This window comes from Mustela nivalis (assembly GCF_964662115.1).
Source record: "Mustela nivalis genome assembly, contig: HAP1_SCAFFOLD_2635, whole genome shotgun sequence".
NCBI classification, from domain to species: domain Eukaryota; kingdom Metazoa; phylum Chordata; class Mammalia; order Carnivora; family Mustelidae; genus Mustela; species Mustela nivalis.
Window position 1 is genome coordinate 25,058 of NW_028134030.1, and position 27,786 is coordinate 52,843.

Genomic DNA, 27,786 nt, shown 5'->3' on the forward strand with positions numbered 1-27,786 from the left:
TGGATACCTGGAGAGATTCAGTGATGGACACGGTTTCTCTGTGGTTGACTGGGCATTCACAAGTGGGCAGTACTAGGTAGTCAGAGCAGTGGAAAAATAAGGGAGATGAGCTTAAGTAATAGAAAGCAGAGGTTCCTCAGAAGAGCTCTGTGACCTCAGGCACTGAGGTGACCTGAGGAGGGCACTAGATGAACAACTTTGAGGTCCTCTCTTATATTAAAGCTCTCTGTACTGTCTTCGTGCTGGTGTGCTTGAAGATGTTAACATGGTGGGACTTTGCTGTTTAGAAGCCATATTATAAAAACTTACCTGGTAGTGCCAGAAAGTTTGGAAAGACATACACACACACACACACACACACACACACACACACGTACGTTTGGAAAGATACACACACATACACATACGCACGCACACACCGTATTGTTGCAGGTATGGCTAAGGGACTCAGGAGCCAACTGAAAGAGCTCTTGAACGCTTTTGAGCAGTAAGATAAAATAGTATTGGGTATAGAAAATAAATATCCAAGGGTCCATACAAGTATCCATTTATCCATAAACAAATGACTGAATAAATAAATAAATGAGGAAGAATAGACAAATCTCCCTTAGAATTCCAAATAATTTATATAGGTACTTTGCTTTCAGACAGGTCATTTAACTCCCTATCCCCTTAAGTGTGAGCTGTACGTCGTGGCTTCCTTCCACAGAGGACAATGTGGAAAGAGGGAAAAAGAATAACTTTTTTGGGGGGTGAGGGTCCATGGAGAAATGTGACACACACTGGTAATCAAGGTCAACAACAACAGTGATTGATCACGTATACCCTTGGTTTGATGTCATGAGAATGCACTTACTTCTGTTGTCTCCTTCCCCCAAAGCCATAACCCTAGTCTCATTATGTAAAAAGCATCAGACAAATTCCAGTTGAGGGACATTCTGCAAAATATCTGACCTGGACTCTTCAAACCTGGACGGGCTTCAAAAACTAAGGAAAGTCTTGGGGCGCCTGGGTGGCTCAGTGGGTTAAGCCACTGCCTTCGGCTCAGGTCATGATCTCAGGGTCCTGGGATCGAGTCCCGCATCGGGCTCTCTGCTCGGCAGGGAGCCTGCTTCCCTCTCTCTCTCTCTCTCTGCCTGCCTCTCCATCTACTTGTGATTTCTCTCTGTCAAATAAATAAATAAAATCTTAAAAAAAAAAAAAAAAAAAAAAAAAACTAAGGAAAGTCTTTGCAACTGTCCCAACCAAGAGGCCCTAAGGAGACAGGATGTTATGTGGTATCCTCCGTAGAACCCTGGAACGGAAAAGGGGCATTAAGTAAAAACTAAGGAAAACTAAATAAAGTATGGACTTCTGTTAATAATAATAATAATAATAATAATAATGGATCAATACTGGGTCATTAATTATGACAAGTGTACCATACTAATAAGAGATGCAATCTTAGAGGAAACTGAGTATGGGGTCTATGGGACCTTTAAATTAGCTAAGTAGCCTTTCTCTGATCTGAAACTGTTCTGAAAAATAGATTTTATTTGACAAAGTAAACCTACCTGGGGAAATCTCCTAACACCCAGTTCAGCACCTGTTCCTTGAGGTCCTCCTGAACCACCTCTTTTTGATGGCACAACTTTCTCCATTGCTCGCCCCGTGCACCTCTGTTAGCTCTCTTGCACATTGCACTGTGGTTAACGCACCCTTGTCCACCCCGCTAGACCATGCCCTCCTCGTTCATGTTTATGCACCCTCTCCGGCACACAGCAGGCACTCACAGGTTTGTTAGCTGATGCAATGAACGGTTGAGCATCAGAACAAATACTTCATGGATCTACCGTGTGCACGACTGTTTGCTGTACTTATGGTCCTTGTACCCAGAGGTGCCCACATCGTGGCCAAGAGGGAGAAGAGGAATGGATACCGATGCCATGATGCAGTAAGAGAAATGTCTGCTCTTTCTGCCTTCAAGCCCAGTTAAATTCACAATGAGATGCTCTTGGTAAAAGTGCTCTCAAAAATGGGGTTCATCCTGAGTGGGGTTCACATGGTACCGGTGACACCAACTCTCCCCTCCCCACCGCACCAGCTTCCTGCCCAGGGATTCTCCTAAAGAGGCTTTATTTCTTCATTTAAGACTTTCACTCTGTGACATCCACAGGCAGGAGAACTAAATCCGAAGACTTCGATTTCTCAGACTGATAAGGGCAGAATGAAGGAGAGCTGGCAGGCAGGAAGATAGGCACCCCTTCATGGAGGACTAAGAAGGTCTGACCCTCTTAGTGGTCCCAGAATATGAAATAGGTCTGATCTGATTTCCTTCCTCAGAGGCATCACACACATTTCAGAAGACCACTTGCAATTTTACTAAATAGCACAGTGCAGATACTAAGGGTGGCCAGGCTCGCATTTGGAAGGGAAATTTCCCTAAGCAATAGCTTTGCAACTTTGTTTACATTCTGATATATTTTATAGGATGATTCTGATACCACTCACAAAAGCATGTATGATAAGATTAAAAAACTATAGGAAATAGAAATTCAAATAGAGTTAATCCTGGGGAAACTGGAGACCAAATAGAGCCCACCTATGTTGTCTAGAGATCCCTGAGATTCCTGGTGGTCAGAGTGAAAAAAGAAACGTGATCAACCTCATGATGTTTGCTGTTCATACTGAGGTAAAAACGGGGAAGTAAAGCTTCTTTTGACATATAGTTTTGAAAATTATACCTACATTTCTTTCCTAGCCCAGAGTTTTGGGAACCCTGAGCAGAGAAAGAGGACAGATGCTAAGATCCACACATGCCTGCTCTCATTTGTACTGGCTTTAGGCTCACCTGTGACTGAGAGAGAAATCAGTCATTGCCCTGGAGCTCGAACAGCCCTTGTGGTAAGGGCATTGTATTTCCAGATTGACTTTGACACTGAGAATTATGGTAGCACATTTGTCTTTCTGCTCTGGTGGGAGAAGGGGACCAGTCAAGCAGGCAGATGTGGGTTTGAGTATTTGTGATTCTGAGATCTGGTTTAATATCAGGAAAAAAGACAAGAAAAGGAAGTAGATTAGACTAGAACTAATGCTTTTAATAATGAATTCATGATTTTAAATTTGCAATGACTTTCATGGCAATAAAGGTCAATTATGTTGATCCTTTTGTCCTTTGGAAAATAATAAACATCTGAGTAAGAGCTGAAGATAGAGGTAATCCCGGAAAGTCATAGAAAACTCACAGAAGTCATGTGCTTTATCTTTTAACAGGGTTACTAGGCAAGGAGATTGGGGTTACAGAGAGATTTGGAAGGCGTTGCCTAGTGATAGATGACAGGATTCTTGGCCCTGTTCTGTGAACTTGTTTTCCATGACCAGAAAACCTAGAGCAGACAGAGAGAGCCCAACTACTAGACCATGGATTCCAAATGATCTCAACAGGCAGAGGCAAAGGATTAAAAATAAGCTTGACTAAACTGAAAAGAGGTAAAATGACACCTCTTGTTTCTTTTTTCTTCATTTTTGGGGATTAAGTGTAGAATGGAGGATTGAAAGCTCTGGAGGCCTGCTGAAGGACCATAAGCTCCACTGCGTCAACCCTGGTGCGGACACAGATAGCCTCACATGCGTTAAGTAAGCACACCGTCAAACTCCAGAATCCTCCAAAGCACCACTTGCTGGATGCAGTGAGGTTGTGAAGTCTGGACTTCTGTTCTTGCCCTCTGCTGTGGTTATCACAGGCGCTTAGTAATTTTCCCCACTCGGGGGTGTTCGGCAAGTGGCAAAAATCTATGGAGTTCAGTTGTTCATAGGACACTGTTCCAGGCATGGTGACTGAGAAGAAAACTGAGACGTGGTCTCCATCTCCAAGAAACGCAGACTTCTGTCCTCAGTCTGTGCAGGGGAAATCTGAAATCGTCGGCCACGGTTGGGCTCCCCCAGACTCAGAAGAGTAAGAGAAATGGTAACCACTCAGAGATGTAGGAAGCACCGGTTGGGGATACCAACCTGAAAATCGCTTAAATCTTACAAGTCAAGAAAGCTCCAAAGACCATCCTTTTTATAGGCCTGTGCTCTTGCCATGGAACAATTTTACATTTATAGGCTCATCTAGTGACTTACTGTTTTAAAGGCGTAGCCGTCACGTGAATATTTGTAACTGCATAATGTGCAAGTGAGAAGGCTCTGTGTTCCGAACTGGAGGCCAAAAAGCTTTATTTATGATGGAAATACAAAGAATTCTCTTTATTCTTTCCTCATCTCTAGGTTCCTGCCATGGTTTTGTTAAGTCCAGGGTGTGAAAGAGCTCGTCTCGGCCTCTGTCCCATCTCTTGGTCTTTTTTTCCCCCATCTGCACCCAGACTCAGCATTTCACACTCCTCACTCATGAGCGGCTTATAATAAATGACTCGTGTAGACGATTAGGCCTTTAAAAATAGTAATACAAAATTAAGAAGCATTAGGAAGGATGGATTTTATTTTGGGAAAGGCCCCAATCCCGTGAACTTTCTGTTCTTTTTGTTTGGGCCTAAATGGGCCTGATTCTTTATTTTAGACTAATTGCAAACTGGTGTGTGTTATATTTTCCATCCCAGAGCAACTGTATTATGTGTTTCTCTGTTCGTTCCTGAACTCCGGCCACTGGTGATGGTACGCTGCGTTCAGCCGGCACCCCATCCAACAGATTTTGGCCAAGGGTGTTCCCTGGAAACCTGAGTGTCTAGGCATGAGCTCACACACTGGCACTTTTGCCATCCCTCTGAGTATCTCCGTGTGCTTCTTGTAGAATGCTGATTGTAAAGGCAGAAGGTAGCTCCTCTTCTTTGTAGGTAGTCGCTTTCTCTTTGCTCTTTTCTTAGGGATTTATCACCCATTGGTAATATAAAAGGAGCTGTGGGGTGCCTGGGTGGCTCAGGGGGTTAAGCCTCTGCCTTCAGCTCAGGTCATGGTCTCAGGGTCCTGGGATTGAGTCCTGAATCGGGCTCTCTGCTCAGCGGGGAACCTGCTTCCTCCTCTCTCTCTGCCTGCCTTCCTCTCTGCCTACTTGTGCTCTCTCACTCTCTGCCAAATAAATAAATAAAATCTTCGGGCGCCTGGGTGGCTCAGTGGGTTAAGCCTCTGCCTTCGGCTCGGGTCATGATCTCAGGGTCCTGGGATCGAGCCCCGCATTGGGCTCTCTGCTCAGCGGGGGAGCCTGCTTCTCCCTCTCTCTCTGCCTGCCTCTCTGCCTGCTTGTGATCTCTCTCTCCATCAAATAAATAAATTACAAAAAAAAAAAAAAAAAGAGGAGCTGTGAAGATGGTTGTCATCACTTCAAAATTCTTTGAGGAAGGGTCTTTTTTTTTTTTTTTTAACATCCTCTCAGGGGCTTTGTAGGTTAGAGAATCAGCTAGGTGATACCCTGTGTGCCATGAACCATGGACCTTCCCTGTTGTCTCTAGAGGAGGTTTTTCCTGCAAAGCCCCAGAAACCAGTTGTCAGCAGCTCATTTGCATTATATCATTAATAGTCTTCTTGCTTTGTCAGTCAGCTTGTGACCACTAGGATTACCTCGTGTTGGTCTCATTACCAGCTTCCTCGTGGATTGTAAAACGCAGTGACTCTGAGACTGCTGCCAGTTCTCATGCCTTGAGGATGTTTTGACCTGTCTTCGTAGAAGGCCTCCCTTCCGTGTCAAGAATTCCTCATGCCAATTACCTCCCGCTTTCTTTAAAACCAAACTTACTGTATAACCTGAATTTCTGGTTTTATGCCTTGGTGACTCTCAGAAAGGGCTTTACTTTGGCCTTTTGACCTAGGAGCACCGCCAAGGAGAGAAGGAAAGGATTATGGTGATATCAGCCTTCAGAACGGTCAGTCTGTCTGGGAAAATACGAAAGTAGAGCCAGCCTCCTGTCCTCAGGTTCCGCGTGTTACAGCATCGACGAGCGGTTCTGGGGGAGGTGCTTATAAACACCAAGAAAGAGAGTTAAGCCAGTGCCCGTTGTTTTGGGAAACGTTTAATGTCACTTGGATGACGACCAGCATTATTTTTCCTGGTATAGACTGACTTCAGTTTAAAGTCTTCAGGTCCCGTTCTGTTGCAGCTTCGGTTAATGGCACGTGAAGGGTGAGGGAGTTTGGAAGGCATCTATTTTCCTAGGAAAGCGTAACTTTGGAAGCATCTAAAGTAACTAATTGACAAGAAAAATGAAAGCATATTTCTGGAAGGCCAAGAATGTCTTAGCAATCCAGATAAATGTTGCTTGTAGAAGCAACACTGATAACCAGGAGTGACCGTGGAGGGAAGCCTCCTGAGCTCTGGGGAGTGGAGATAAGATAAACGGGGGAGAGACGAGAGGAGGAAATGTGTGTTTTTAGGGAAAATATTCACAGGGTTGACTAACGTGTAATTGGATACACTCCCAAAGGCAGCAAGTATATTCAAAAAGAGAGACCAAACCCAAACCACCCACTTTCTTCTTTGTGGGGTCTTAAAACCAAAATGTGACTATTTCCAAGAAAATGGTTCTAATTATCCATGGAATTGTCCACCCAACCGACCGAGAGTTATGTTTGACCCAACGTTTGGGTTTAATACAGTCCTCCACTCCCTAACAGGTCCCTTTTGTAGAGGAATTACCAAGGCGCTCAAAAAAGCGGTCGGTGGCCTGGGGCCTCTATTCAGGTAGACCCAGTTTGGACCCTGGGCGTGGATGATTTGGGGCATGTCGCTTAACTAGTCTGTGCCCTGGTTTTCCCATCCGTCGAATGGGGACGAGAGCAGAGCCGCAGAGCTGTGGTGAGGGTGCTGTTGGATCGTTGACTGCACGGTCCTTGGCACTCTGCACATGCGACAGATGGACGCCGGCAGGCCAGGGAGGAGAGGAGAGGGGAGGCCTGGGCAAGGATTGCCGTACAGGGGAGTGGGCTGCACTTTTGGTGTGAGCGGCTCCCCAGCAATCACAGTGGCAGCAGATATCCCGGCCCCACAGGCTGCTTGGTTAGGTCCACCTGGGGTGGCAGTGGAAACAGAAGGGCAGGGAGTGCTGTGCCCAGTGGCCACAGGTCCCCGTGGGTGCCCGGCACAGCCAGTGACTTCAAACAGAGGGTGCCGGTGACCGCATCAGCCCCGCAGGAAGGAACGTCTTGTGCAAGAGGGCCTCTTTGTTTGCCCTGGTGTGTGCGTACCTCATCTGCCCTGGCAGGCGGAACCAGCTGTTTGCTTTTGTGGAACAAAGAACAGGCCTGGTGAGACTGGGGGCTGGGAAGTGGAGGGGTGGGAGCGGTTCCTGATGGGATTCCTCTTGGCTAAATCTTGGAGGAGTGTCTGGACTGTGTCTCCCTGCGGATAGGGAGCAGACCGAAGACACGTACACACATGCTTGAACTTGGAAACAGCCAAGTCAAAGCCCGCAGTAAAGGGTCACGTGGGACCTGATCCCTCTTAATCTAGGCTTCTTATTCTGCCTCAAGAGGAATATTACGGAGGACAGGGGCCAGCCATAGAGTGGGATCAGAGAGAGGCTTGCAGTTTCCAGAAATGGGGCGGTTCCACTGGAGCAGGAGGGTTAGGAAGGGCGAGGCATGGGGCAGGCCCCAAGGAGTCTGCACACCACAGCTTTCATCTCCGGACCACCGGGATCTGGGTGTGTGCACCATGCAGCAGAGACGGAGGCTGGCCCACGTACGCACATGGGGGAGGGCGGCCCCCAGGCTCCCCTGATGTAATTGAGCCCTGCTGACCTACAGGGAGAGGTTCACTTCTCACTTGGGAGCACTAGGCTTTGTGCTAGAGGAGATGGTTTAACAGTCTCCTAGAGCAGAATCAAGCAGGAAGCAGCCAGCCATGGCTGGCTTCCTTGCCTTGGTGTGCACAGCCTTTCCCTTCCCTTCTCTGTGTGGCACTGAGCACTTTGCAGCTTTACTGGCTCACCCAGGTGGAGTTAAGTCTCCCGTGCCTCCCATAGCATCACACTTGGTTTCTGTCTGCACTACAGAGTATACTGTATTGTACTTTCTTTCTCACGTCATATGCTCTTGCCTCCCATTGATTGCTTCAGTGTGTGTGTGTGTGTGTGTGTGTGTGTGTGTGTATGGAATTTTGAGTGTTTATTTTGGGCCAGACACTATACTAATCCTTCTGAGCAAAAGTGGACATGTGCTCCTTGCTCTCCGAAGGTGTACAGCCCACTGGGAGAGAATATACAAGGATAAAAAAAAAAAAAAAAAATTGTATAAGTAGATGAAAATTGCAACTTTGTGACAAGTGACAAGGCTCATGGAGGGGAGGGGCCAGGATTTGACCTAGGCTGAAGGGTTAGGGACAGTTTCCTTGAGGAAGTGATGATTGGGCTGAGTACGAGCTAATGTTTTGGGGAGGTAGAGTCATCCAGGCAGAGGTGCAAAGGCCCTGGGGTAGGAGCAAACATGGTTTAAAAAGGCCAGTGGAAGGATGGGGTGAGTGAGGAGGAATGTGAGATGTGATGGGTCTGGGAAGGTAGGTAGACCATGGAAGCCCTGTGAGCCAAGTTAAGAAGATTTGCTATTTGTTTTTGTCTTTCTCCTTAAGAGCATGGGAAAGCCATTGAAACATTTAAGCAGGGGATTCAAAACACTCTCTCCTGCCCTCATGTGTGGGGGATAGATTGGAAAGAGCAAAAGAGGGGCTGTGGGCACACCAGCCAGGAAGGAGGTTTCTGCTGTTGTTCAGGAAGGAAATGGTGACAGCTTAGACTGGCATGGTGGCAGGAGGGATGGAGAGCAGAGGACAGAGAAGAGACAAATTTGAGGAGTCCCGAGATAAAGTTCTAAATGGCTTTTCTTATTATAGGACTTCTCCAAACCTTTAATATGTGGGCTATGGTTACCCAAGAAAGGACTCAGCTGTAAGAATTTCTCAGATTATATGCCGACAAAAGTTGTTTTTTCCCCCCAAAGAATTTTCCACAGTAGTTTGGTTTATAGACTACTTTGGGAGAAATGCCGTATTACATAGCTCTTTTTTTTTTTTTTTTTTTTAATTTAAAGATCTTATTTATTTATTTAACAGAGAGAGATCACAAGTAGATGGAGAGGCAGGCAGAGAGAGAGAGAGAGAGAGAGGTAGAAGGAAGCAGGCTCCCTGCTGAGCAGAGAGCCCGACGTGGGACTCGATCCCAGGACCCTGAGACCATGACTCGAGCCAAAGGCAGCGGCTTTAACCCACTGAACCACCCAGGTGCCCCATAGCTCTCTTTTGGACGGTACTTTTTGAAGAGGGCTCTACATCCTCTTCAGAGATCTGTCCTCCGAGACACGGAGTGGAGAGTGGGGTCTGATACAGGGTTTGGAGTCTCGGGCAAAGTCAGTTGAATTCAGGCTGAGATCTGGAAGCCAGGCTAGGAGTTTGAATTCAGTTTGTTCTATGTCAGCTGAGCTGAGCTGAGCTCTGTGGTGGTGGAGGATCGTTTGGGCAAAGCCCGTCTGGAAGACATACCGTAGAAGAGTGGAGTGGGGCCTTGAGTGTTAGAACCAGGTGTCTTCGTTTTCCAGACGCCAGGAGGTAAGAGCCTGGCCTTGGTGGGTGAGGGGAGGGATGGGGGGAAAAACCACATCGTTTAGGTTGAGAAGGAAACAGAAGGATGTGTTTCTTTGTACCCTTTCTCCTTGGTGACTGTCTGCTTGGGGGCAGGAGGCCGAAACAGAGTCTTTTCTGTGTTTTTCTGAGGCCAGATGGACACAGGACTGTCTTGGACTGCTTGGGTTCCCAGGCCGTGCTAGAGGGAAGGTGTGTGTTCACCTTGTCCTTGTCAAGGGCAGGAGAGGTACGACCAAGGTTAATAGATAATGCTGAGTCCACCGACTTCCCACCACGGCGGAAATTCCACTGTGTGACTTGAAACACGTCACTTAACCTCTCCAGGTCCTGGTTTGCTCATTTGGAAAATGAGTGGCTACAAGATGTCAGACCCTTTCCAAGCTGAACCTTTTAGCCATTTCAAGGAACTGAAAATTCATTTTTTTCTTAAAAAATTTTTTTTTTATATTCCAATATAGTTAACATATAGTGTTTTATTAGTTTCAGATATAAAATACCGTGAGTTATTCAACATTTTCATCAAACACCTGGTACCCGTCAGACAGGTGCCCTCCTTAATCCCCACATCCATTCTCCCCACTCCAAATCCCCCAGCCCACTGCCCCTCTGCTCCCTTCTGGTAACCACCAGTTTGTTCTCTATAGTTAAGAGTTTGGTTTTTTGGTTTGTCTCTTTTTCTTTGTTTGTTTTGTTTCTTAAATTCTACATTTGAGTGGAATCATGTGATGTTTGTCTTTCTCTGACTTAGTTCACTTAGCATCATACCTGTTAAATCCATTTAAGATTCACTAATTAGGAGAATCACTTATCAGGTTAAGCAGACGCAGTGCCTCTCAGAACTTACAATTTTGTGCAAAAATTCAGATTGAGAATGGGGCCTTTGTGAAAACTGTGAGGAGTATCCAGTTCACACATTCCTTTGAAATTCAGGCATTTTTCCTGAGGCAGAGTCAGTGCCGAGAAGCAGGCTTGAGTCAGGACAGGTCTCTTAGTAATGCAAAGGTAAACTGTACCCTAATGAAGGAATCTGCTAATTGGGGCCTCTGTTTAGGAAAGGAAGGTGCTAAAAATTTATTTTTATGCAGGGTGTTTGGGAGGATTTTCTCATGGCAACATTGTTATAAATCTGGGGTTAGGTTCTCAGGTCAGATAACAAAAGTTGATGTAGCACATGACAGCGGAGGTAGTGTACATTAATGATAAAAAAGCGATATAAAATAAATGTGCATTGGGGCAGTGTGTGTGTTGATGACTGCCATCAGATACAAATATACTTAGACACTGAAGAACAGAGAGAACCAATTGATTCATTGAACTTGAATTTGAGTGCAGTGTGTGCCAGGCACGGGGGTGGGCCCAGATGGAGATGCAGGCCCTCCCTACCTGCCAGGGGCTCACGATGGAGTCTTAAGTCTGTTGGGCTTTCAAGTCAGGTCTCCTGGGATTATATCCTGGCTCGACTGCTTTCTAGCCTTGAAACCGTAAGCAGGTTACTTGACCTCTTAGTGTCTCCATTTCCTTGCTTCTAAGTAAAGGAGTTGACAGTGTCTGGCTCAGGAGGGGAGGGGTCATGTAGGAGTTGAGTGAGATGCCCTGGGAATGGCCCAGTGTCAGCAGAGAGCGAGGGCTCAGTACATGCTGTTGTGCCTGTCTGGCCCGGGGCCTTGTCCTGTGGGATGCCACCAGCAGCTCACTTGGGGCCACTGAGGAATTGGGCCTCTGGTCCAGTTCCTCAGGCCTAGCCCTGGAACGGGATGGGGTGGAGGGTGTGGGCCATAAAAAGAGAGAAATATGGAAGGGAAAGGAGACTAAGGGAAAAAGAGTCCTTTTTCCCTTCAGAAAACTTACAAGCAAAGAGAACAGTGTTGGGGTGACAGGGTGAGCTCTGGGGCTGTCTGAGAAATACTGGGGAGCCAGAGGGGTGGTGGAGATGCCCTGGTGGGGTGGGGAAGTGGAAAGGGGCTAGGAGCCAAAGAAGAGATGAGAGCAGGAGTGGAGCTCCTGCGGGGACATCCCGACGGTCACCGTGGGTCCTAGCAGTGTTGCTCACAGGGGTTCCAGGGTGGGGTCTCATGGGTGTCTGTCTGTAGGTTTCCAGGTGGTGGAAGCTTTCTCTGGCTTGTGGGCTTGAGTAAGCACCCATTTCCTCTTTGGCCTCTGTGCAGACCTGTATCTGGGAGGGATCCGGCTGTTTTATTTCCTGTAAGACTTTGTCTCTGGAGCCTGGGGTATCTGGTAATCAGGGGGACAACGGGCCAGACTCTTCAGGGAGCATTATTTTGATTTGGGGACCCACACTTGAAAGAGTACTTGATACCGTGCCCCAGTGGGTGAGGACGGACCTTTGAAAGTTTAGCCTGAAGAAGAAGGGGCAGGAGAGAGTGGTGTGAGGGAGGTATGCAGCTTCACATGTTGGAACCGCTGTCATCGTGAGGAAGGACTGTATCATTCTTGGTTGGTCCCAGTGACGTGTAGGAACGTAGATATCATCAGCTCAGCATGAAGATGTTTTCATGGCTGAGAGCTGTCAGAAAACGGAAGGGCCCGCTTTGAGAGGCAGTGTGTTTCCAGCCCCTGGAAGCTGAGACTGATGGCTGCTTATCTGCTAGACACATGGCGGGGGTAGACAGAGACGGGGGGTATTGGAGATTCAGATAGGGCTTTGAACCAGAGAAATTGGGTGTCTCAAATAGTGCTGACATTGTACCACTTTATGAGTCAGATATGAACGAATGAATAATATCCAGGTCTGTTTTAACTTATCTGGAGAAATGGAAACTTTGGTGGGCCAGAGAGAGGAAATAAACTTGATCTGCCCTGCAGGCGCCATGTTCTTAATCACAGAGACAGACGCGGTCTTGGAGGCCATGAGACCGTCGTGCTCACAACCCTCTCTTCAGGCTGTGATTACTTATATTTCATTTTGTTTTAAACAAAATTTCTATTTTATTTATTTATTTGAGAGAGAGGAGGGAACACAAGCAGGGGGAGAGGGAGAGGGAGAAGCAGGCTTCCTGCTGAGCAGGGAGCCTGATGCGGGGCTGGATCCCAGGACCCTGGCACCATGACCTGAGCCCAAGGCAGAGGCTTAACCCACTGAGCCATCCAGCCGTCCCATGATTACTTATATTTTAATTGTGAACATGTTTAATGCATTTGTGGCACATTAAACTCTTTAAGAATGGCACTGTGCCCCCTACGTACAACTCGTGTAATTATCCAGTGTAGTCCCTCAGTGGGTGTGCTTAAATCCATAAATGATTGTCTTGCCCTAGATGTTTGATGGCTGTGGAAAGGAGGCTCAGGGGAGCTTGTGACTTGCCCCAGGTTGAACAGCAGGCAAGGGGCTGCCCTGGGACCAGGCTGCCGGCTCCGTCCTGCCTCCAGCATTCCTTCCATGTAGGCCACTCTCCGAGCCTTCTGAGAATCTGGGATGTGTCAGGACCCACGGTAGCATTTCATTGAGTCACTGTCCATGGACACAGCTCTCAGGACCCTCCAAGTGTTTGGCCGGGACTCTGGTGGCAAATGGCAGATTGTCCTCGGTGTGTGGCCAGTTGTTCTAAGAGCCTCGCTTGAGTGCTATGTTGACGCTCGCGCAGAGAGGGCCCGCCAGGCTCCCTCTCTGAATTTTCAGTGGGAGCCCCGGGGAGGGACCTCCCCTGACCAGTGCGCAGATCTTTGTGGATAATGTTCAAGGTGACTTCTCAAATTCATAGGTCACCTGGGCTGGTGAGGGAACTTCAGGGGGCAGTTCGGTAGGTCTCCAAGTTCAGAGTCCCTAGCAGAAGCAGTGCTTGTGCTCTGGTAAATGGCAACCAGTGGGTTGGCTGGGGCTGGGGGACGAGGCCAGTGCCCAGAGAGCAACTGGGAGTCCAGGGCAGAAGGCCGGTCAAGGACTGGGCCTTCCAGGCACCGGGGGTCACAGCCTCCCTGGCCCTCGGTGCACTAGGGCTCCCTTGGGACAGGCTGGAGGAAGGTGGGGTAGTCTCACTTTCTGAGCAGCTGCCCCTAGACCCACTCACACGGAGCCCTTGCGGCCACCCTGAGAGTAGGCACAGCACTACTCGCCCATTTTGCAGAGCAGGAAGCAGAGGCTCCGGGTGCAGCACAGCTGGTAAGTGGTCAGAGCAGGGCGAAGACAATGGTGTGTGGGTCACTACGTTCTCTGCTGTTTCTTTAGTGCATACTGCATGGCTGGCCACATGCTGTGTTCTTCACATTCGTGACCTTTCATCCCCACCATGACCTCGTGTGCCGGGTAATAGAATTGCCAGGTCAAAGTTGGAAACACTGCAGATCCGTTCAGGGCCAATGGACTGGCTCAGAGTCCCGTGGCCATGGGTGGCAGGGTCAAGATTTGAACTCAAGTCTGCCTGACTCCAGAAGCCCATGATCTTTCCTTGTGACAGCCCCATGGGCTCTTTAGGATGAAGCTTGTCCTAGACCTAGAGTTTTCTTCTCTGGGGACTGGAGACGGGCAGGCTGAACCTGTACGTAGTAGGGCTTTCCCTGATGTGATCGGCTGAGTTATGTTGCAATAACCACATCTCAGGGGCTTAACGAAGAAAAGTCTATCTCTTGCTCGTGTTACATTCCTCCTGGGGGTCATGGCAGGGTGTGGGTGGAGGTTGGCTCATCAGAGTTATTGGGGGACCCTGGCCCGTGATTGCTGCAGCAGTGGGAGGGGCATTTGTGGATCAGGAAGTGGCTCTTAGAGCTGGGACCTGGCCAGCTTTTCTGACAGGAAAGGTGACATTTTGTTCTCTCTTTACGCTGGCGAGTGAGAGTCGTGCCAGCAGCCATGGCTCAGAGATAGTTGGTCTGAGGGGAAGGAGGCCAGAAACTCACCACGCCTCCTTCAAGCCTCTGTCGTGAAGGAAATCTGCGATTTCTGTTCTATAACTTCTGGGTGGTACATACTCACTCTTTCCTGGACACTGCTGTTTATACAGTGACTGGTGTTTGGACACTTGGCACCATTATTTTTCATTTTCCCTGATCCGGGCAGTGAATGGATCCATAACACACCACCCTTGCTTGTAAGAAAACCAAACCGTGATTCAGAGAAGTTGTTATTGGCGCCAAAACTCTGAGTGGGCTGGTGACCCTAGCACCTGGATTAGGACATCCCCCTTTGGCTGTGCTCCCTCTGCTTGTGAGAGCTGGCTGCCGACCCCGGCAGGCGGGCCCGCAGGGAAGGGCCCGGGGATCCTGCGTAGGCTTGATAGCAGCTCAGTCTGCTCAGCCCTGTCCCAGGAAACAGGCAACATCTTTGAAGGAGGAAATAAATAAAGGTCATCCTTGTCGTATGTCTTAATCCTGGCTATTGTGGGAACCAGCCTCAAAGCTTGGGGAGAGTTTTGGTCGAGCCAGTTGCTTTTCTTTGTCCTGTCCCTCCCTGTTCAGCTACAGAAATGGGGGACAAAGGGAGAAGAGGACAATTCTCTGCATGGAAATTTGGTTTAGCTTGGGGGCTAGAAGAGGCACATATGGGAACGGTCATCTGATTGAGAGTTCTTGGTCTAAGAATTTTTATTCAAAATTTTTAAATGGAGTGATTTCTCCAATTTCAGGTTAATCCTTTCCGTATGTGTAGAAGTACGGTAGCAGCAAAATGGAAAAGTTGAAGGCTCAGCGTTCATAGTAACTAGATTTCTGGGAAGGGAACAGTATAGAACTGTGAATGCAATTAGGACCTACTGGCTTCTAGATTGAGCCTTTGGTTAATCTCGGAGGGTCGCGGTAACTCTGCCTTGGCAATGCTCTGGAGAACCTGCTTGTTTATCTTCTCTCTTTAAAAATCCTGTTCAACCTGTTGGGCATGTGTGTGTTGACAGCGAGCTGATTTTAACCATTTGGAAAGCTGTCTGGCCTGTCGGTGACAAAATAACTGGGTGCTTTTTTCCTGCCCCTCCCCTCCCCCCCAATATTTTCCTGGTGACACAGAACTCTAGGTGCATGGCGCCGGGTGGGGGCAGTCCCGTCGGCCAGCTAGCAGCTCCTCGCAGGAACAGCCACACGGCGGGAGGATGTTGGGTTCCATAAACAAGAACTGCTACTTGCTGGTTCTGAGATCACCTTAGACAGCGGCCCTCAGGATGAGGGAAGTGGTGTCTTATAAATATGACGTGAGGCTCCTTTTATACCCTGAAAACTGAGAGGACCCAGGGACGCTGGGGAAAATTTTGTAAGAACTTTCTAAGGAGTGGTATAAAACATGAATAAAGGCAAAAGCATAATTAAAAGCTATAGCCTGGGGCACCTGGGTGGCTCAGTGGGTTAAGCAGCTGCCTTCCGCTCACGTCATGATCCCAGAGTCCTGGGATCAAGTCTTGCGTGGGGCTCTCTGCTCAGCGGGGAGTCAGCTTCTCCTTCTGCCCCTCCCCCCACCTGTGCATTCACGCTCCCCATCTCTCTCAAATAAATAAATAAAATCTTACAAAAATTAAAAAAAAAAAACAAAAACCAAAAGTTTATAACCTAAGGCTCTTTTAGAGAAGTCCTTGAAACTCCTTGCATGATATGACTGCATATTCCTTTCTCCTCCCACTGGCTTTAAATCAGGGTGGGTGGGTGTGTGGACATCGCCAAACCCCACAGTTGCCAGGTATCAATCTTCTCCTTTCTCTGGGTGAATGAAGCTGCTGCTGTACTTGGAAGAACCTTAGAAGCAGGTAGCAGAGATCAGAGACAGGGATTTGAAGCTGGATATAACTCCTGGTTGTGTGACTTTGGGTTACCTGAATTTACTATTTTTTTTTTAAATTTTATTTATTTGTCAGAGAGAGAGCAAGAGAACGAGCAAGCACAAGCAGGGGGAGCAGTAGGGAGAAGGAGAAGCGGGGAGGAAGCTCATCAGGGAGCCTGATGCAGGGCTCGATCCCAGGACTCTGGGATCATGACCTGAGCCAAAGGCAGGTGTTTAACCAACGGAACCACCCAGGCTCCCCTTGGCTACCTGAACTTAATGTGCAGCTGTCATTGATCCAATTCTTACCGTGCGCCCAGGGCATCGCTCTTGCTTGGAGCAATGCCCCCTTCGTGATTAGAACAACAGGAAAACCAAGCTTAGAGAGGAGCAAGAGGGGCTGGGTCAGGTCAGCTGATGCCAAGGCCAGAATTCTTTTTCTTTTGTTTTTATTAACATATCACTCACCTAGCGTGAAATTCAGCATTTTCACTCTTTTAGAATGTACAGTCCATGACGTCTATGTATTCACAAGGTTGGGCACCCATAGCTACTGTCCCTCACCCCCAGGTGAAGCAGCCCCCTTACATCATCTGAATCCCCCCTTCCCTGGTCCTTTGGCAATCACTAGTCTACTCTCTTTCTCTGTGGATTTGCCCGTTCTGGACCTTTCCTCTCAGTGCAATCATACCGTATGTCAAAGCCTAAACTGGTGAGCATGTAGCTTTTTGGGAAAAGCACTTGACCTATTTGGGGGCCGAGTATTTTTATCAGAGGTGTTTTTATCCCCATCTTGCGTATCTCTCTAGGCTTGTTGCGTGGCTTAAATGAGAACCTATGTCAAATGCATTCTGTGAACAAATGTGAGGTATTTTATTAGTGTAACTTGTGTCTGGGACCTGTGTCTGCATGACAGGCCATGTCTGAGAGCAAATCTTGCAGGTTTCTTAAGTATTTAAAGGGAATTATATTGACTTACTTCACAAGAATATTGTGAAGAAAACCAGGGATATTTTTAACCTCTGTAATCACACAGTTACGTAGAGAAAACTGGGTAATTGAATCTGTTGAAAAGGGAGTATCTTTGAGGTGGTTTGGTAAGAAAGAAGACTACCACCAGGGCAGTGAGAAAAACAGGATATAAATGGTATCTTCTTTAAATATAATACATTGAAACTCGGTGAGTCAAAGCAATGAAGTGGCACTTTGTTCCACTCCGTGGCCAGAAGTTGCCCGCCTTTGGATAAGGGTCCTCACGGCCAGAAGCCAGGGTACAGACACCGGTAAAAAGGATCTGAGATTAGCTGGCAGCCTTTGCAAAAATGAAATTGAAGCATGATGTTAAATGAGTAAAGCCTCTGGAATTCTTGAATTCCACGATTGCCTGATGACTGCCCCAGTTTCTTCAAGTTCATTCTAGAATCCCAGACTGTGAGAGCTGGCGGGACACTGGAATGAGCCCAATCATGAACAAGAGAGCCAACGGCAGGCCGACGAAGTTAAAGGACTGGCCTGAGTGCCTTACAGAGCGAACTGTTAGCGGAGTCTGGTCCAGAATCCACATCTTCTAACCGCTGTGCCTGCTGTTGGCATCAGCACTTCCTTGAAGATATTTGGGGTTCGGATAATGAGCACCCTCAACTTCTCCACTGTTCCCTTTGCCACATGGGTTCCTGTGTCACTCGTGTGCTGCTCCCTTGCCAAAACACAAACAAACCTCTCACGGTGGAGTCCAACTGTATAACCGATTCTGTTCTGAACCGCAGATACATGGGAAAGGAATGCTGTTGGCATTTGGGAAATGTAGTGAGAGAATTTTCGGAAGCTCTGATGTAGAGCAGGGATTTAAGAGATGGTGTTTTTCCGTGGCTCAACCCCACTCTGCCCAAAATATGGTAAGTAGGCAGAGTCAGCGAGGAAGAAGGGAAACCCCATCACTCTCCGTGAGTGTAGGGATGCCCGCTTTTTCAAGCTTCTCTATCTCTTACCTTGTTTTAATTTTCTGACCTATTCAGAGCTAATGTTACTTGTTACACTTCTTTAATGGTGTGAACTGAGCTCAGAGGGGTCAAAGGTTTGCATAAGTCCCATTGTGGGCTGGCTGCAAAGCCTGCAGTCACGTCCAAGTTACCTGATGGCCCATGCTGGGCCCTGGAATCAGAGCAGGAAGCTCAGAGGACTTGAACAGCTGAGGCCTATGCTGTGGACCTCCATAGGAATGCCCCAAGGTCACAACAGCTTCTCCTCTGTCTTAACCTCACCACTCAGAGTGAGATCTTTGGCATTCACTGGAGGTTTGTTAGAAATGCAGAATCCGGGGTGCCTGGGTGGCTCAGTGGGTTAAGCCTCTGCCTTCAGCTCAGGTCATGATCTCAGAGTCCTGGGATCGAGTCCTGTATCAGGCTGTCTGCTCAGCAGGGAGCCTGCTCCCCCCACCCCCGCCTGCCTTTCTGCCTACTATGATCTCTGTCTGTCAAATGAATAAATAAAATCTTAAAAAAAAAAAAGAAAGAAAAGAAATGCAGAATCCCAGGCTTCCCGAGTCAGAGTGAGCTTTTCTCGAGAATCCCCAGGTAAGTCTGAGGCTGAGGCAAGTGTAAAGTCCTGGCTTGGAGGCTTTACATCATGGAAATTCACGGACAACAAGGGAAAGAGATGAAATGAGAGGCTGATGACTACAATGTATGCTGCTTAGTTGTTGCTCCTGTGAGGGGGATGCTGAGGACGCCACACAGGGGACCCGGTTCTCCTACATTCCAAGTGAGAAAGGGACTGGTTGTTTGGGCCCCAGGTGCTCCCTGGGGAGGTGAAAGTGGACGTCCACAGCTGTGATGGTGAAAAGGCAGGAACCTCCAGCAGATGGCCTGACCCAGGGGCCACTCTGGGTCGCCGTTGGCTGAGATCCCGCAGCCTCAAAACACGGGAGTGTGGGGGCGGCCAGTGGCGTGGAACAGGCAGACCAACATTCCATTGCCTGGGCTCCTGGCCTCCATGCCTCAGGGGTTTTCACTCGTTCAGCAAAACAGGGAGACAGAAAAGGGACAAAAGCTTGCTATGCCAGAGGCCTTGTTAATTAGTAAAGCCCGCTATGACCACGTGTTAGGTCTGCTCTCGCCAAGCCAGGAGTGAACCCGTCCACACGGTGTCTGTTCCTGCAAGGAAAGTGCATCAGCGCCTTTGGATCAGAACAAACACGCAGGCGTGGCTTTTTCTGCCTCTGTTTGGGAATTTTGTGCTCGTCACGGATAAAAGTTTCCTGTGGCTCCAGAGGACATGTGAGCATTTCTAAATGTGGGCTTTAACTCATGGAAATGGGCCAATTTATAAGCGAGTCATTTGCAGTGAATGGTGGTACCTGGCAAAAACTGGGATTTTGCCTTTTTTTTTTTTTTTTTTTTTGTGATACAGTTGTATGTCCTTTCCTCCCCTTTTAAATAGTAATTGGAGCATATGTTTAAAAGTCAACTATTTTGAAAGTAGTGGAAATTCAGCACACTGAAACATGCTGTTTGTCTATTTTTGAAAAATTTCCTTCGTTGCCATTAGTTTAGCAGACCATCCTCGACTGGAAATGAGGCTAAGTTTTTAATGAATTAGCCAACCAAGAAACCTGATTTGCCCTTGGAATGAGAGAAGGGTCCAGTGCAGTTGTCCTGGAAAGACCACTAGAAGATCTCAGGTCTCTCTTTGGGGAAATATAGGCTTATGACATGTAGCTGCCCGAAACGTGCAGGTTGTGGTTGGAAGCCAAGTTTGAGGATTTAGAACCCCAGTAAGCGAACTGTGCCAAGTCCTGCCCTTTGGGGAACATACGTGGGTTTCGTTGGCGTGGTAATCCTGTCAGTCCTCTACGAGGACTCCTGCCTCGTAGTGACAACCGTGAACCAGGAGGTAGCTTCATCCGCTTTTGTCAAGTCAGAGAAGCAAGGCTCTGTGAGGCTAAAAGATGCTTTGCAGCGGAATGGGCACAGCCTGGGTTTGCATCTGCTCTCGCCAACCAAGAACTCCTTCCCGAGAACTCCTTTCTTGAGGTGGTTTACGTCTGCTTTAGGTGGGTTGAGACAGGCGTACGTGGAGGGGCTTGCTGAGGAGGAGAGGGCTCAGCACAGCTGCAGGGGAGACGTGGTCCCTCTTCCAGAGCACCATGGGCACTGGATCTTAATATAAAAAGAGGCCTGGAATAGAATGAAACACACCGTGGTGTCAGAGGCAAAATGTTATATGCAGTTTTGTTGGAAAAACCCAAACCTTGAAAGGCAGTTCTCTGCAGCCCCTTGGATGTCTGTCATCAGCCCACATTGGATATCTCTCCCTTCGGGTTGCTGGGTGGGAATTTTGGAGATGTGCTCACATAAGCGCAACTCCTGGGCCATCTGGGCCTTTTCCACTCTGCCAGCTATATGTGGTGAAAAGGAATTTCTGAGCTATGTAAACCCGCGTGGGAGATCTCGTTGGCTCTCCGCTGTTTGTACAGCTGCTCCCGGGGCTTCGGCTCCGCTATCTCTCAGGGCCCAGACGTATCTGCGAATGTGTCGGGGAAGGGTTCCTCACGGCTGGAGGAGGCGAAAACTGGGCTAGGGAGGCGGTTGCCCTCCCAAGTGCCTGTGGGCATGGATAGTCTCTTCCAAGAAAATGAGTATTTATTTTTTAAAAATGTAATATCTCTTGAAGTTCCATAGTTCAAGAGTTACAAGAAAGTTTGCAATGGATTATATCCCTGTCCTTTCCATAACACTGCTTCCCTTCCTTACGGCCAGCCCGTGCTACCCGTTTCTCGGGTAGCCGGGGGATGACCTAGTTATCTCCCATTGCCTTCCTTTTATGTAAACCTCCCTTCTGTGTCCCGTTCTGTCCCTTGTGTTTTCCTCACTTCCTCGTTCCTTTATTTTTTTCCACCGCACAGCTTATCATTGAACTGATGTAACTTGTTTAACAAATGCCCCATCAGTTGGATTTAGTTCAGCTCAATCCTTTGCTATTATAATGCCACAGTTTATCATCTTGTTTCTGTGGCACTTTGCACACATGTAGGATGAGTGCGAGAAGAGGAGGTATGGAGTCACGGGCAATATACGTTATAATTTTGATTAATACTACCACATTGCCCCCCCCCCCCCAGGACCTTATACCAGTTTCCAGCCCCCCTCCCTCACCCCCAGCTGTGGCACGAGGAGAACCTCTGACCTCACACCACCCACCGCCTTCTGACCTTGGCCGCCTGAAAGGTGAAGAGATGATCTCAGTGCCATTTTAAGGGATGGTCCAGTCTTGACAAACAACAGAACATAGCACATCTGCTACTTTTGCCCTTGTGGTGATGACTACAAGGTGCTTCCAAACTTTTGGAGTGGCAGAGGAATTTGAGTTGGGTTTTTTTTGTTTTTTTGTTTTCTTGATTTTATTTATTTCTCAGAGGGAGAAAGAGAGAGAAAGCACAAGCAGGGGGAAGTGGCAGGCAGAGGGAGAGGGAGAAGCAGATTCCCTGCTGAGCAAGGAGCCTGATGTGGGACTTGATCCCAGGACCCTGGATCATGACCTGAGCCGAAGGCAGATGCTTAACCCACTGAGCCACCCAGGTGTCCCTTAGAGTTGGTTTTTGCTGACACTTTGTGACTGCTTGCTGGAATGAATAATAGTTAAAAATTTGATGGACATTGGGAGGGTATGTGCTATGGTGAGTGCTGTGAAGTATATAAGCCTGATGATTCACAGACTTGTACCCCTGGGGCTAATAAGACATCAGATGTTAATTTTTTAAAAAGCAGATGTTACACTAGTAATGTGATAACGGCTAAATGAATCTTTAGAGATGGTGAGCTCCTTAGTTTACTAATGCTGTAACAGCCGCTGTAGTCTTGTTGCAGACAGACAGGACTTTAGATCAAAGGCTCATAGGAACTTGAGCGAGGTCAGCAGTACTGTCTCTGCTGATCTCGTCCTGAGTCAGTCCTTACCGGCTCTGGGCCCTGTAGAGCTCTGCTGCCCTTCACCCCATTCCTGAGACACAGGAGTAAGCATTTGGAAAAGGTGATGCCTAGGCCAAGGCTCAGAGTTGGAAGGGGGTGCTTTAGGAGGTCCTCAAGACCAGTTTTGTTTCCTCTGCTGGGAAGTCATGGAGGACTTGCCTTGAACAAAGGGATATGATGGGGATCAGGTATGGTTGCCAGAAAAGGAAGTTGGGCCTATGGACTTGATATAAAATAGAGGCCTGGGTGTATATGGGGCGTGGGACACAGGGATGGGGAGGGGTTCTAGAAAAGTATGCTAACAGATATTTGTTAACATAATGTAGTCTTCCCCTCTAGGAAGATGCAGAGGAAAACATACTGTCACTTGACAGTGCGTGCAAACGGGACTCAGCCTCTCCGTCCACGCAGAGCCCCTGGAGGCACACCCAGCCTGTGTTACTGAAGGCTGACCCTGGAGCAGAGCCCCACTGCCCCGCTTGGCCATTCCCTTGCCCGGCCGATCCTCCCGGCCTGAACTCCCTCAGGCCTCAGGAGGGGCGTCCACCACTTGAGATCGGAGAGTATACCAAGTCCTAGACATCACACACAGCGTCAGGGGGCCAGTTAGGCCCCAATGCAGGTCACACCAGACGTGGTTTTCAGAGATTTCTGGGTGAACAAGAGAGCAGTGACTGCATGCGTGTGCTCATACACCGGCTGGAATGTGCAGCCTGCTCTTCCTCTCCCTGGTGCCTCAGGACCTCAGACTACCGAGGTCGGCACCTCGCCTCTCCCCTCTCTCCTGACTCTGTAGCCCGGGTTCCTTTGTCTTCCACTGGCTGTGTTGAGACATACTTCTTATGACATATAAGTCACCTGTTTCAAGTATGTCCCTAGAGTTGCGTTGCCATCACCACTGTCAATTTTTTTGCTTTTAGATTTTATTCATTTATTTGAGAGAGAGAGCATGAGAGGAAAGAAGGTCAGAGGGAGAAGCAGACTCCCCGTGGAGCTGGGAGCCTGATGCGGGACTCGATCCCAGGACCCCGGGATCATGACCCAAGCCAAAGGCAGATGCTTAACCGACTGAGCCACATGGGCGCCCCAAGCCTAACATTTCCAAGATTCATCCGTGTTGTAGTGTGGGTCAGTACCTCATCCGTTATGTGGATATACTGCATTTTGTTTGCCCTTTTATCCCTCGCTGGATCGTTGGGTTGTTTCCGCTCTTCGGCTGTCAGGCATAATGCTGCTGTGATGTACTGTGCAAGCTTTTGTGTGGCCCGTGTTTCCATTTCCCTTAGGTATACACTGAGAGTGGAACTGCTGGGTCATGTAGCTCTGTTTAACTTTGTGAGGAACTGCCAAACTATTTCGCGAAGTGGCGGCGCCGTTTCACACTCGCACCAGCAATGTGTAAGGTTCCCGAGTTCTCCTCAACCGTTGCTGTTATCTTCCTGATTGGGTGCGAAGTGGCACCTCGTTATGGTTTTGATTTGCATTTCCTGATGACTGATAACGTTGAGCATCTTTTTAGGTGCTCCTAGGACTTTTGTAGCTCTTCTTTGGAAAGGGGCTGACTCACGTCCTTTTGCCCCCACCTTTTTTTTTTTTTTTTTAAGGAGAGGGACTGCGCATGTGCATGGGGGCAGGGGAGGAGCAGAGGTGGCAGAGAGAGGAGAGACTCTTAAGCAGGCTCCATGCCTAGCACAGAGCCTGACGCAGGGCTTAATTTCATGACCTGAATTGAAACTAAGAGTCTGATGCTTAACCAACTGAGCCTCCCAGGTGCCCCTCTTTGCCCATTTTTTAATTGGGTTCTCTTTTTATTATTGAAGAATTTTAAAAATATATTCTAGATATGAGCCCTTTATCAGATAGAGGGTTTATAACTGTTTTCTCTCATTCTTTGGGTTGTCTTTTCACTTTCTGATGGTCTCACTGGTAGCCCTAAAGTGCTTAACTTTTCGTTGTTTCTGCTTGTGCTTTTGGGATGGCATCTAAGACTTTGCCTTACCCAAGGTCACACATATTTACCCCCATGTTTTCTTTTAAGGATTTTATAGTTTTAAGTCTTACATGTAGGTCTGTGATCCATTTTGAGTTAGTTTTTGTGTTTGGTGTAAGGAAAGGGGGTCGATTTCATCTTTTTGCCTGTGAATATCCGGCTGCCCCACCCTTTGCTGAAGACTTCTTGGCCCATCGAATTTTCTTGATGCCCTTGTTGAAAATCAATCGACTGTAAATGTTGGATTTGCTTGGGGGCTCTCCGTTCTGTCCCACTGAATTGTAGGTTTATTCTAACGCCAGTGCCTTGCTGTCTTATAACTCTAGCTTTGTAGTCTCATGCTTTAATGGGAAAGTTAGGGCAGGCATGGGCAACCTAGACTTTTCTTTTTCCTTCCCTGGTCTGACCAGTTATCGGATTCTTTGGATCCTTCCTCAGGCTTTCAACCACACTTTATTTCTCTTTGTTCATCTTGCTGGTTTCGGTAGGAAAGGATGCCCTAGTGGTCCTGAGAACCCTTAGTGGTCGGGCGCTTGAGTTTTCTCCTTTAGGACACCAGCTGTGTTCTGACCCAGTGGCTTGACTGTGATGGGTGTTCCCAGATGAATAGAATTAAACATTTGCGTTCGAAAAGATGCTCTGTTTTCTGAAATTCTCTAACTGGTTAAGTTCAGGATAATATAGCTTACTGTCAAGAGATTTAAAGATCTTTCTGGAAGGCTATGCAAGCAAACAAGCAGTTCCTGCAGATAGCTCTCCCCAGGGGCATGACATAACTTTCAAAGCCAACGCTTGTCCTCACTGGGCCTTCCCTTCCTTGTAGGCATCTGCACCGCTATTCCGTGAGGATCTGATTTGCTGACGTTGGCCTCTTTAGAATAGTGTAGAAATGGGAGGCGAGAGATCTTCTGGGAGAAGTGGAATTCTGGACAAGGCCATTTATCACTTCATTACTAAGCCCCCCCAAAAAAACCCAAAAAACAAAGCCCAGGCAACATTGGGAATCAGCAGTAACCACACTGTAATTGTCGCCATGTCTTTCTGTTAGGAATTTTGGGCAGCCCAGAGCTCATTTTCAGAAGATGGTGCCCAGAGCTTGCACGAGGACCTCTATCATAATTCAAGTGAATTTTAATTTCTGTTTTGTATTGGACCTTAAAAAACTGTAAACAGAAACCGTCCTTCATCCAGAACTTCCGCCAAGGGGCCCTGCCCGTGGTGAGGGGTCAGGGGTGTGGACTTGGCAGAAGGCAGTACTCCCAAGAACAGGTTCTGGAATTGGTCTTCCCAGGTGCACTTCCTCCTAAGTGACCTTGGGCGAGTTCCTCATCTATCCAAGTCTTCGTTTCTTTGTCTCTAAAACGGTGATAGTACCCGTGGCCTAGAGTTCCTTAAAAGCTTGAAGTCCCGTGTCAAAGACTTAATGCAGGTAAAGGTGATGACAGTTTTCTGTACAGGGCTAGGGAGTGAATATTTGAGGCTTTGCAGCACCAGGGGCCTTCCCTTGCCGGCGTTGGGCTCTCCCCGCTCCGCGGCTATGGCGTGGAAGCTGCCACAGGCGGCGTGCTCACCAGCATACGTGGCGATGCTCCAGGAACACGTTATTTTTAATAACAGGTGACGTGCTGGACTTGGCCTCCAGGCTCTAGCATGTCGATCCCTGGCTGCGCACAGGGCCTGGCACATCGCGGGTTTTTAATAAATGCCAGCCGTGCTCGCAGCCGGGGACAGCCCCTTGACGGCGGTTCCCGCGTGCCCCCGATCCGTGTCTTTAACAGAACGTCGAGGTCCTGGCCAGTCGGAGCAGCGCGTCAGAGCAGAGCCAGCAGGGGGCTGAAATGCACGTGAAGGCTCTGCAGGAGGAGAACGAGAAGCTGCGGGGCAGCATCGAGGAGCTGGAGCAGCGCGTCACCAGCCTGCGCGAGCAGATTGCCGACATGAAGGGCGACGAGGCCCGAGCAAAGGAAATGCTCAAGAAGTGCGAGGTAAAGCTCTCTGGGCCCCCCACCCAGGTCTGGCTGCTGCAGATCCTTCCTTTTTCTTGTGTCTGTGGATTTGGAAATGCAAGGGGATTTACTATCACGATTTAGTAGGAAAGGTGGAAGCAATGGTGACCACATCGTCTCGGCAGCCCCTTTCTGCTGTTCCTCTGTGATGGCATAAATGGGAGGTGAGCTTGTCGAGGAGGTGGGAATGGGGCTGATGAGGTCAGAGTGGGGAACACCAGCGTCCCCGCTCACCCAGACGTCAGGCACCCTCCACTTTTTGACACTGGTCCTAATACCACCATCAGACATTGTCACGCACGGTAACTTTTTCTTCTTTAACACATAGTTGGCGGATTTTGAAGCCGCACCAGTTTGCACCAATTACTTAGTTTGCCGGGTCTCTCGAAGTGGGAGGCTGTTAGCAAGAGACCCTCGCACAGGGGGCAGTGAGAGCTCGCACCGGCAGTCCAAGAGGGGACAAAAGCAGTGTAAGGGGAGACGTGTTCCAACAGGGGTTCGCCAAATGCTCCTTCATCAGAATCACCTGGAAGCCTTTTCCAGAACTGTGTGTGCCCACGTCCATTCCATACCTGCTCTTTCCGAAGCTCTGAACGTGAGGCTGGATATGTATTTTCAGTCACGCCCATGATTCACACGTTCACCTCTGGCGGAATAGGGAGCTGTAGTCGGGCACACACATCTGAGAGCATACCTGTCGTGTGCCACCTTGGGCCCGCTGCTGTCTGTGTCCTTGGATGTCTCCCACATTCCTTTCACGCCCCCGAGCCCGCTCTCTAGGCACAACATGCATCCGTGTGCACTCTGACCCCGTGCGTCATTGCAGAGTGAAAGCCGGCAATTAGAGGAGGCCCTCGTGCAGGCAAGAAAGGAAGAGAGAGAAGCCGTATCAGCCAGAAGGACCCTGGAGAGCGAGCTGGAAGACGCGCAGGTAAACACAGCTGTTGTCTTTACTCCTCAGGAAAGACGCCGGAGAAGCAGCATGGGACAGCCATGGATAGATCGCCGGGTCCTTTCCTTGCAGGGAGTTTCCTGTAGTAAGAACCACACTGGGTTTCAGACCCTCAGTCTAGAGCTGTGGTTCTTAACCGGGGGACATCTGGCAATGTCTGGTGACATTTTCTCTTGTCACAGCCAGGGACACGCTCCCAGCGTCCAGTGGGCAGGGCTGGGCTGCTGCTGAAGGTGTTACAAAGACCAGGACGGCCCCCGCAGCCGTGATTATCTTGCCCCCAAGGGCAGAGGTGCCGAGGTGGAGAAACCCTGGTGTAGACATTAAAGAGCTTGACAGCTTTCCAGAGATAAAATATGAATTGTGCGAGAAGGCTGGCAGGCTCGGTCCCCGAGGCAGTGTGGAGTCAGCTCTCTGGCAGAAGCCAATTTCCTCTCTCCTCTGGGCAAGCATACTCCACACAGTGCGGTCCTTCAGAACAGCTATTAAAAGCAGGGGGAAGTCGGTTTTTTTTTTTTGAAACTAGATAGCTATCTGTATTCGTAATCAGTAGATTCTTAGAAAATTAGCTTTTCCCATTTGAAGGTTACCAAGATTGTAGGAAGTACATTCCAAAAAAAAAAAAAAAAAAAAAAAGTCT

The 27,786-nt window shown here is 48.4% G+C and overlaps 1 pseudogene across 1 annotated transcript in view; it reads left to right on the forward strand.

Annotated features, from left to right (window-relative positions):
* LOC309858493 (cingulin-like protein 1 pseudogene) overlaps window positions 1–27,482 on the forward strand; it is a 51,104-nt pseudogene extending 23,622 nt beyond the window's left edge. The window contains exons 2-3 of the transcript XR_014316648.1: window positions 25,967–26,173; window positions 27,021–27,482. The product of XR_014316648.1 is annotated as a cingulin-like protein 1 pseudogene (transcript). The remainder of the gene's footprint in view (window positions 1–25,966; window positions 26,174–27,020) is intronic.
* Window positions 27,483–27,786: the final 304 nt, after the last annotated feature.